This window comes from Triturus cristatus, chromosome 2_2, assembly GCF_964204655.1.
Source record: "Triturus cristatus chromosome 2_2, aTriCri1.1, whole genome shotgun sequence".
Lineage (NCBI taxonomy): Eukaryota > Metazoa > Chordata > Amphibia > Caudata > Salamandridae > Triturus > Triturus cristatus.
This window is the reverse complement of record NC_140582.1, coordinates 911,421,879-911,434,252: the sequence shown is the minus strand read 5'-3', so window position 1 is coordinate 911,434,252 and position 12,374 is coordinate 911,421,879.

The window sequence follows — 12,374 nt, the reverse complement described above, 5'->3', positions numbered from 1 at the left end:
TCAGTCAATTACGTACTATACATACATTCATCTAAACTAACACTAACAAAGAAATGTAGCTCTTTTTTTAAAACAGGAAAGTTAGTTCTTACAAGAACTTTCTTTTTTCTTCTTTTATAATTTTTTGGGGGTTTTCTGAACAATTTTTTTTTTTTGTTTTTTCTGAAAAAAAAACAAAAAACAAAACAGGAGAAACCAAACAATGAACTTCAGGGAACAATAAAAAAAACAAAAAAAAACTAGCAAATGTGACTTTCTTGCCGGCGGCAGATCAGATCGATCGACTGCTCGCAGATCAGATCGATCGACTGCTCACCATAGCACAAAGTCTTATTGCACTTAGTGCAGAGCACTTTTCAAAATTGAAATTGAGGATGGATGTCCAAGGTTTGGGCTGATGGATGCACTCTTGATCTGCTCAGCTGCGATGAGGTGGATGGCGCAGGAGCAGAAGTGTTTCTCATCCGTCGGCACTCTTCTCGTGCAAGATTGTTTGGATGAAGGGTCCTCATGTGCTTCATCATACTTGCCATGCTGCACGAGTATTTCTTGTTAGGTCTCCTCATGACAGGACTCTTTTGCAAATCTTGCACGTGACCAAGGTGGCATTGGTCTTATTCTGCCCCTCAGGAAAAGTAAAAAATTTCCACACCACTGAAGAAAAACGTTCTTTGGGTGGTGCCTCCTCCAAAAATTAATGCTCAGAAGTATGAGGAGATGCAGGTGATGCCTGCTGCCCTGAAGACATTTTTGATTGAAAAAAGTTAGAGCTAAGTGTAAACTTAGTCTAAAAAATCTTCTTCTCTCCAAAGAGATGGTGCTCTAAAGAAGGTCAAAGAAGAATGATTGAAATGGTTGGGGTCTTTCAATAGTTAGAAGAGGAAGTGTAATGAACCAATAAAATCTCTTTTTTTGCAGGTCACATGGGATCCGCGCACCCTGCGCTTACGCAGCACGCACCCATTTGAGATGTCATCAGTGATGTCATCAGTGATGTCACTGACCATGTCATGAGTGATGTAATATGTGACGTCATCAGCAGTGCATTGCGGGGGCGCGAGTTATAGTTAGCTGAACTACTATAACAGGGGAATTTCTAGGGTTTTGTACGAGGGAAATGTCCAGCTAACTATAACACCCCTGAAACCTATGGTTTTTTCAGTGAATTTCTAAGGTTTTTAAATGCTAATTTCTAACTATAAAGCCCCTGAAACCTTTGTTTTTTTCAGTGAATTTCAAAGATTTTTTAAATGCCATTTTCTAACTATAACGTGCATGAAACCTATGGTTTTTTCAGTTAATTTCAAAGGTTTTTTAAATGCTAATTCCTATCTATAACTTATCTCTAAAGATATCATGTTTAATGATTTTCATTGGATTTGTATATTTTTCAAATTCAGTGTGTCAATTTCATTATTTACGTTTTTTTTAAAAATACTTTTTTATCCTCGTTTTTTAAACTTATTTTTTCAATTAATTCTTTTAAAAATTAAAAAATAGTTTTTGATCTTAATGGGTTTTTAAAACATATTTTTTTAACTATATGTTCAAAACTTTATTTCATATATTTTTTTTTAAATGTTTTTGTATCCGCGCACCCTAAGCGCACCGTTCTCGATCCCTACGCGATAGCATCCACACATGGTAAGCGTTGGGTACGTGTTTAGTGCGCGATTGCAATGCGACCGGTACGCAACTCCCAGCCTATACGCGACACGTTCGATGTACGTAACGCGACATTTACGCGCTTCCGCGATGCGTCTTCTGTGTCTATGACGCGGTAGGTGTGCGGATCCCGCGAAATATTTAACATTTAAAAAAACATATATATATGTATTTCATGTGAATATTAATTGAAGACAAACTCTAAACTAGTCTTAAAACGAATATATTTTCACATCTAATCCTATAATTTTTTTTAATTCAATTTTGTGGATGCGCGCTGGGTGCGTGCTGCGTAAGCGAAGGGTGCGCGGATCCCATGTGACCTGCAAAAAAAGAGATTTGATTGGTTCATTACACTTCCTCTTCTAACTATTGAAAGACCCCACCCATTTCAATCATTCTTCTTTGACCTTTTAGACTAAGTTTACACTGAGCTCTAACTTTTTTCAACCAAAATGGGCTTCAGGGCAGCAGGCATCACCTGCATCACCTCATACTTCTGAGGATGAATTTTTGGCGGAGGCACCACCCAAAGAATGTTTTTCTTTAGTGGTGTGGAGATTTTTTACTTTTCCCGAGGGACAGAATAAGACCAATGCCACCTTGGTCACGTGCAAGATTTGCAAAAGAGTCCTGTCGCGAGGGGATCCTAACAAGAAATTTTCGTGCGGCACGGCAAGTATGATGAAGCACATGAGGACCCTTCATCCAAACAATCTTGCACGAGAAGAGTGCCGACGGATGAGAAACACTCCTGCTCCTGCGCCATCCACCTCATCGCAGCCGAGCACTTCAAGAGTGCATACATCAGCCCAAACCTTAGACATCCGTCCTCAATTTCAATTTTTAAAAGTGCTCTGTACTAAGTGCAATGCGACTTTGTGCTATGGTGAGCAGTCGATCGATCTGATCTGCCGCCGGCAAGAAAGTCACATTTGCTAGTTTTTTTTTTTGTTTTTTTTATTGTTCCCTGAAGTTCATTGTTTGGTTTCTCCTGTTTTGTTTTTTGTTTTTTTTGCAGAAAAACCAAAAAACATTAAAAATTGTTCAGAAAACTCAAAACAAATTATAAAAGAAGGAAGAAAAAAAAAAGTTCTTGTAAGAACTAACTTTCCTGGTTTAAAAAAAGAGCTAAATTTCTGCGTTAGTGTTAGTTTAGATGAATGTATGTGTAGTACGTAATTGACTGAATGAATGCATTAGTAGCGTATGGTGAATGTATAAGTGCAGAACTATGAGGAAGTGCTGCAGCATCACACAGTAACCTCTTTAACTGCAGTGTGCTGTAGTACTTCCGAAGCACAGGGATGCAACATATGTACATAAATATGTTGCAAATTTATGCTTCTGTCTGCACGGCTACTTAAACTGCAGCCATGTGGTGACAAAGGCACCCTTGCACCATAGTGCAAGGATATCTGTGTCCTGTGCTGTTTGTTTTTCTACAGGAAGACACACCTTCCTGCAGAAAAACAATGAGAAAATGCATTTTTCTCCTTCAATGTATGTTGAACATTTCAGCATGCATTGAATATATAAAAATGTGGAGAAATTAAAACAATTCTCCTTGTTGTGCTTTCCTACACCAATTTTAGAATGGTGCACCATTCGCACACATATCGAGATTTATGATTTCTGATAAATCTAGACATGTGTCTTGTTCAATGAGTATTAACTGCAATCATGCACAACAACACTTATAGAACACCCTTTCAACACAAAGTGGTCTGCATGATGAGGTTGTATTTACATGGAGTATAAAAAGTGCACAGAGTGCCTTTTCCTCTCTTTGTAAATATGAAAGAGTATCTTACACAATAACTATGTTACAAAAAGTGACATATTTCCATTTTTTAAATTCCTTGCGAATGTTAAAAGGTAAGCACAGAGTTTTGTCTGCACAGATGTTCAAAGAAGAATGATTGAAATAATTGCGGTCCTTCAATAGCTAAAATAGGAAATATTATGAACCCCTCAATTCTCTTTTTTAGCAGGTCACATGATATCTGATTATGGTCAGATTTCAAAACTACAAAGGTATAAACAGAGTGTTTTTAGAAACATGTTTCAACTTTGTAGCTTCGTGCAGACCTCCTCATTCTGCATATTGAGACTTAGTTAAACTTACCTTCACAGTAATAGCAATAAAAAATGGCACCCATTTTTTTCACATTTTCATTCCAATCTAAATTCATAAAATTTGCTTATTTTAAAATTTGGATCTGTGAAAGAAAAGGAAAAAAAAATATGAAATGTAAAAATACAGTTTTTACAACACAGCATAATTTCCACAAAGTAATTTTTTTGTCTTTTTTGCCGTTCTCAGAATATATTAAATTTCAATAAACATAGTGATTTCAATCGTACTCATCACTTAACAGCGGGCAAAAAATTGTTAAAAAAAACCCAACATGCTATTCTCAAAAAAAAACAAGATACAAATCACAGATCCATAAAATGCATACAGCTAACAAAATGTTATAAGTTTAACTTACAAAAACTGTAAATGTTGTCACTTTTAAATATTCACCGAATCTAAGGATGAATTTTCGGAGGATGCACCACGCCCACAACGTTTTCCTTCAGTGATGTGGAAATTTTCTACTTTTCTCGAGGGGCAAACAAAGACCAATGCCACATTCATCACGCACAAGATTTGCAAAAGAGTTCTGTTATGAGGGGAACAAAAAATACTCATGCGGCACAGCAAGTATGATGAAACACCTAAGGACCCTTCATCCAAACAATCTTGCACGAGAAGAGTGCAAACAGATGAGAAATACTCCTGTTCTGTATCTGTAAAAAAGAATCACAAATAAATGTATATTCATAACTTTCAAATTTATACTATTCCATTACTGTACAAACACATTTCATATAAAAACTGACTAAGAAACTATAGCCCTGAACCACAAGTGTGACGATGGTTAAAACACTACATGCATAGTGCATACTACTTTGAAGCAGTTCATGGCCTAAAGCCTACCTCACTAAAAGACTACATGCTAACTGACTAAAAGATTACAGTACTATAAGGAGACACACTGGGTGAGCGACAGGGTGTTTGCTAGAAGTGTATGAATACTAACTAGGAAATTGAAGGTGTGAAAGACAACTGTGTAGGTGATTAGAGGACTGCATCCATACTGCATAGGCATTTAAAGCAGTCCATGTGCTAAGGCCTGGCTCACTGCATGACTACTTGGGTACTGACTGAATGATTAGAGTACAGCAAGGAGAGTGCCTAGGTGAATTTATAAGTGGTAGGCTTTTCGCACAGGGAATGGATTAGTCCTTGGTACTGAATGGGTCACTAAAGGAGTGCAAAGGGAGTGACAGGATGTTTGCTGGACTGTATGGATACTGACTAGGGAATTGAAAGTGTGAAAGACAAGTGTCTAGGTGGTTAGAAGACTGCATACATAGTGGATAGGGGTTTGAAGCAGTCGATGTGCTAAGGCCTGGCTCAGTGCATGAACACTTAGGCACTGACTGAATGATTAGAGTACTCCAAAGATAGTACATTGGTGAATGTATAAGTGTTTGGGTTTTGGCACAGTGAATGGATTAGTTCATGATGCTGAATGGCTCACTAGAGGTCTGCAAAGGGAGTTACAGGGTGTTTCCTGGAAGTGTATGGATACTGACTAGCGAATTGAAAATGTGAAAGACAAGTGTATAGTATGTTAGAAGACTGCATGCATACTACATAGACATTTGAAACAATCTATGTGGTAAGGTATGGTTCACAACATGAGCACTTGGAAACTGACTAAATCATCAGACTACTGCTAGCTTAGTGCCTGGGTAGAACTTTGAAATTGTCAGTGGCACAGTGAAGAGAGTGAAGAGAATAGTACATGGTACTGCACTTTAGTGTCAAACCCTGACTCATTTTATCAATGCAGAAGCAAAGAATACCTTCTAAAGCTACTAAAACTTGACAACATGACCGATTTTAAAACAGTTATCTGTCATCAAATACACTATGTTACCAAATACTTCTCACAATCCTTACCCAAATGTACACAGACTCACAGTGTGATTTTAGACAAGCAACACTATCCATAGCAGTTTACCAAAACTCATTCACTAGTCTAGAAGAGGTAACGGTACTGCACACAATCTACATATTTAAGTACTGCACATTAGTGTCAAAGCATGACTCATTTAATCAACGCATAGGCAAAGACTGGCTTCTAATGCTACTAAAACTTGACAACATGACAGGTTTTAAAAGAGTTATCTGCTAAAAAATAAACGATGTTACCAAATGCTTCTTTCACAGTGGTTCCCAAGTACACACAGACTCACAGTGTGATTCTAGACAACAACCACTATACCTAGGACTTTACCAAAAATCATTCACAACTGTGGAACTGATAAGGGAACTGCACACAATCTACATATTTCAGGACTGCACCTTTCTGTCAAAGCCTGACTCATTTAATAAAAGCATAATCAAAAACTGGCTACTAATTCTACTAAAACTTGACAACATGACAGGTTTTAAAAAAGTTATCTGTCAGAAAATACACGATGTTACCAAATGCTTCTCTCATAGTGGTTCCCAAATACACACTAACTCACAGTGTGATTCTAGACAAGCACCACTATCCCTAGGAGTTTACCAAAACTCATTCACTACAGTGCAAGTGGTAAGGGAACTGCACACAATCTACATATTTCAGGACTGTACTTTTGTGTCAAAGCCTGGCTCATTTAATCAAAGCATAAGCAAAAACTGCCTTCTAATGCTACTAAAACTTGACAACAAGACAGGTTTTAAAACAGTTATCTGTCAGCAAATACACAATATTACCACATACTTCTCTCACAGTGGTTTCCAAATGCACACAGACTCACAGTGGGATTCTAGACAAGCAACACTATCCCTAGCAGCTTATCAAAACTCATTCACTACTGTGCAAGAGTTAAGGAGACTACACACAATCTACATATTAAAGTACAGCACATTAGTCTCAAAGCATGACTTATTTTATCAATGCATAAGCAAACACTGGCTTCTAATGCTACTAAAACTTGACATCATGACAGGTTTTAAAACAGTTATCTGTCAGCAAATACACGATGTTACCACATACTTCTCTCACAGTGGTTCCCAAATGCAAACATACTCACTGTGTGATTCTAGACAAACAACACTATCCCTTGCACTATACCAAAACACATTTCTTCATCTAGAAGAAGTACTACATTTTAGTATAGATACATAACATAACTCATTTCACAAATTCATAAACAATGACTGGTTTCTAATTCTGCCAAAATATAAAAACAGCACAGTTATCTGTCTACAAACATATGAAAAACACAAATGCTTATCACAGAATGGTTTCTACATGCACACACACTGTCAATAAAATTGTAGAGAAAAAAAGTACTCCCTACACTTTAGCAGGAGAAATACATTAGTCTGATTAAAATGAAAATAGTCTACATACATCCCCTCACAATTAAATAACTCACCTTTCAAGTTGTTTTGTAGATTAAAAAGTATATCAGTCACTCATCATATTTTCTTTTACAGAATCTCTGCACTGTGCACCTCTCAGCAAAAACAAAGAATGGAAAAGTTTCCCTTTCATTTTCCACACATATACATGTAAACATGTAAACATCAATTCACAATCCTTCACACATAAACTCAAAAGCAAACACACATTTCTATTGGTTAAACATTTCAACCCTTTCCAACTGAAATACATTTCAACCCTTCCCACAATCTGCCTTCTACCTGTTACCATAGAAACAGCTCAAGGAACACTGCACTGAGCACACAGGTCACAAGTTCAGCACACAATGTTGATAAACAAGACAGGAAGTGTGCTTGACTTTTCAACATATCAGCTTATCATATATAATGTTCCTTACAATCTGTTTTTGTCAACCAATAAGAACCATACCTTTAAAAAATAGAAATATACACCCTTCATTTCAGTGTTGAAAGTAGACATACAACCAATGATTTCTTGTCTTTTTTCCCCCAAAAAATCCGTGGATCCGCGCACCCAACGCGAGAGAATCCGTGCACCCAACGCGATAGGATGCGGGCACCATTTTTTTAAATGGGAACCCAGGGGGTCCTTCTAGGACCCCCTAAGCACCTCTAGACGGTCAGAGTATTTCCACTCTGCCCCCTTTATATGTTTTACACACTTATTCCCCTTGCTTCTTCAGCCTCGCTTCTACCGGGGCAGAAAAGGGCCGCCAACAGTTCCTGGTTTCGAATGTAGACAGACACTCGACAGCCAATTAGCATTCAGCGCCCGATCGGGAGGGTGTGCGCTTGGTTCGGGGAGGGTGCGCTTACGGTGCAGGTAGGGTCCGCCGATCCTCCCCGGCCATAGATATTTATGTACTTTTAATTCTAATTTTCTCAGGAACTACTGAACGGATTCACACCATTTATGCAAAAGGCACGAGTCTGAACTGAGGACTACCTCTTTGCCAAATTTGGTGTCATTCCGTTCAGCAGTTCAGGCTGTAGCTGCGACAACAGGTGGGAAATTGCATGAGGAAAATGCGTTTTGGTACCCCCCTTTTTTCTCGGCCCCCGCTTTTCGAATCACCGTCAGGGTAGGAGCGGAGTGGAGCTGGCCAAAAGTTTGGAAAATTTCGCGAGGATTCGTCAACCGGCGCCAGACTTATTGGGAATAGAATATTGCGGATTTCCTATGGAGAATAGGTCCTAACTATAACTTCCCACTGGCGACCGCCAGTAGGTAATATATATATATATATATATATATATATATATATATATATATATATATATTTATATATATATATTTATCTTTGGCGCCGTTTAACGAATCTTCGCAAAATTTTCAAAACTAATGGCCCGCTCAAGTCAACTCCTGTCTTGAAAGTTTTGGGTTGATTAGTCAAGCAGGGTCCGATAAAAAAGGGGGGTCCCAAAACGCGTTTTCTCCATGTTAATTTCCATAGGAAACTTTAGACAAGGCTACAGCCTGAACTGCTGAACGAATTACACCAAATTTGGCAAAAAGGCAGCTCTTGGTTCAGAAAGCTCCCTTTTTGAAAAATGGTGTAAATCCGTTCAGTAGTTTTTTAAATATATTGAAGAAAAAAGAAAGTATATATCTGGGCAGAGTCTAACCACACATCTCATCGTGAGATCTGATTGGCTGTCAGCACTTCATCCACGAAGTGTTGGCACCCATCTTGGGACCAATATACATAATAGCACCCCATTAAAATGCATTGTAGTGAATGTAAGGTTTTGAGGGTCACCAAAAGTAAAACATATAAAGGGTGATAACAGACTTAGGCACATTATAAATCATTTGTTGATGGTACCATACTAATTTTAGGCATTGTGGTGTGTTCCAAGGTGATTTTACCCTGTGCAAAAGCCTTCTATTGGGACACATCTGAATGCCTTCTTGATGTAATCAAAGTAAAAATCTGAAAGTATTTCCTACTGAGGAGGCTGCAGTAAATGAGGAGATTAGGAAACTTCATAACAAATAAGTCTCCCACGATGGGCACCAGAGACAAAAGAGCCTGAATGTAGCACAAATTTCACCCAGATGTATCCCACGTATAGCCCAAAGACAGAATGTCCCAGAGCGTTCTAAAGAACAACTGGAGCGCAAACAGTCTTACTTATGACAAAAGTATGGCACACCTGAAGCCATCGTGATTGGAATAAAGTGGTAACACTTAAAACATTTAATTTAAAAAGGAACAAAATCAGGGTGTGCAGTTTGCCATAAGAATTATGATTAGTGCTGCAGGAAGAAAAATTAGGGCATATTTTGAGTGACTTCTCAAATCCTCTTCTATTTCATTAAAAAAACTCTGACATGGACACTGAAACATGCACTTTCAATACCAGCAGCAGACTTCCCTGGTCAGCAGTAGCTTTACTACAGTGATCTAATGAGCAACTAGAGTGTTAACATTCTGAATTTATGGCAAATGTATGACACATCTGAACGCCTTCTTGATGGAATCAAAGTAAAAACTGAAAGTATTTTCTACTGAGGAGACTGCAGTAAATGAGGAAATTAGGAAACTTCATAGCAAATAAGTCTCCCAAGATGGCCACCAGAGACAAAATAACCCAAATGTAGCACAAATATCACCCAGATGTAGCCCACGTGTAGCCTAATGACAGAATGTCCCAGAGTGTTCTAAAGAACAACTAGAGCGCTAACAGTCTTACTTATGACAAAAGTATGGCACACCCAGTACACTCCTCCTTGCAAAGGAGGGCAGGAGGAGTGTACTGGGACAACATGCTAAATGGACAGCAGTGGCCGAAAATCAGACCATGCATGGCAGGAGGGAGGAGGCTAGTGCATGGATTCAGACAACATAGGAAAGAGGTGGATGGGGCAGCAAGGTAACTGTTCAGAGAAGGCAGGAAGGCCAGTGGCAAAACAACAGCCACACAGAGGTGTAATAACGGAGCCGGGGCATGGACTTGGAAAATGGATAGCAAGGAGGAGGGGAGGCAGGCCCTGCTTCCAATGCCCCACCATCCATTGTGATAGGCATCTTACTTAACATTAAAAAACCTAGACATTCGCTGGAAAAAAACAAAGATTACAGGGACGGTATAGTTAGACACAGATTTCACTCATACAAAACCAGTGAAATTCAGCAGTTATAGTTACCTAATCTTACTATAACTTACGCCCCTGCTGCACTGCTTATGACCTCAGACATTACATCATTCTTGACATGGTCAGTGACATCACTAAAGACATCTCAAATAAGCTGTGAATGGAATGGAACTATAATTTCTAGAACTTTATTTAGTGATAGTGTGTGTATATTAACACCCCTTTTTGTCTTCTCTTTCTTGTAAGAACCATTATAATGCACAATGTGCCCAGATCTATATGGCCAATAGCCTTTCACGTTAAAGTAATGTGTAGTCCATTGTTTATGTTTGCAATCCTAAGTATGTTTATTATGAACTTTGACGACCATATGGGTACGGCGTTCACAGTGCAAGATATACTTAAATGACATTGTGTGCATAGTAACACTTGTTTTCTTAATTGTATCAATTCCTGAATTTTCACATTGTGACCAGGACAATATGGCTGCCAGCTTTAAGGATAAAAGTAATGTGTAGTCCTTTGTTAATGTTGGCAACTGGAGGCATTAGTACATTTAAATAAGGAAGCTACAATGACGTCTTGTATCGTTATCAAGGTTCAGACAAGCAGAAACGCGTGGATCGCGTCCTTTGCAGATTAAATACTTCCAAACTACAACCTGAGTGTTGATTCCTTCCTTGTAAGAGTGAGAGGAGAATGAATACATATATATACAATTCACAGAAAAAAACACAGGTTTCAGAGACGTTATAGTTAGAAATTAGCATTTAAAAAACCTTAGATATTCACTGAAAAAAACACAGGTTTCAGGGACGTTATAGTTAGTTGGACATTTCACTCGTACAAAACCAGAGAAATGCAGCTGTTATAGTTAGCTGAGCTAACTATAACTCATTCCCCGGCAATGCACTGCTGATGACGTCACATATTACATCACTCATGACATTGTCAGTGACATCACTGATGACATCACTGATTACATCTCAAATCACATCACTGATGATATCACTTATGACATCATCCAGTGACTGTGAGGGTTTCCAAAAAGTTTAAGAATATGATATATACATGATGATTCACTCAGTGTGTGACGGACTGTATACGTGAGTGATTATACGTGTCTGGGTAAATCTATGGGTGAGTGACTAATCTGTGTGAATGTCTGTATCCATTTGTCAGTTGATATGTAAGTGGCCGCATGGGTTGGTGAATAGGTACATGAGTGTCTATATTGGGTATTGATTGGTTGTCTGGGTACCTGTAGGGAGCCTGAGTGTCTGTGTGTTGTGTGATTACTTGCATGGATGTGTGAGTGGTGATTCACTGGGCGTATGGGTTTATGAGTGTGTCTGCAAGGACCTATATGGGTGAGTGAGTGTGCATATGGCTGTGTTGGTGAGTAAATGGATGTCTCAGTGGTATATGTGTGAGTAACTGCATATGTGAATGGCAGTATATGTGAGTGTTGGAGTATATAAGTGACTGTATATGAAAGGGAGTGATTGTGAGAGTGGATGTATGGATGAGTGTGTGCATGTGTCAGTGATTGTATAAGAGAGTAAGTATGTGTTAGTATCTGTGAATAAGTGAGGTGGTGTGTGTATAACTGTATAGGTGAGTAAATGACATAGTGATTGACTCTTTGGGTGACTGCCTAGGTGTGAGAGTAACTCAATGGGTGAGTGGTGATGTGTGAGTGTATGTATGGGTATATGAGTGCATATATTAGTGGCTGTATTGATTAGTGACTGTATGGATGAGTGAGTGGATGTGTGTGTAGACCTATGAATCAGTGAGTAGGTATGTCCCAAATGGTATTGGTGTGTCTATGGTTCCGAGAATGGTAGTCTGTATTTTAGAGTGGGTATATGAAAGGTTATATTAGGGTATGAGTAGGTGCATCAGAGATTAAGTGGATGACGCCATCAGTGAAGTCATCAGTGATGTCATTTGAGATGTCATCAGTGGTCATCAGTGATGTCACTGACCATGTCATGAGTGATGTAAATGTGACGTCATCAGCAGTGCATTGCGGGGGCGTGAGTTTATATATATATATATATATATATATATTCACTGAAAAACATA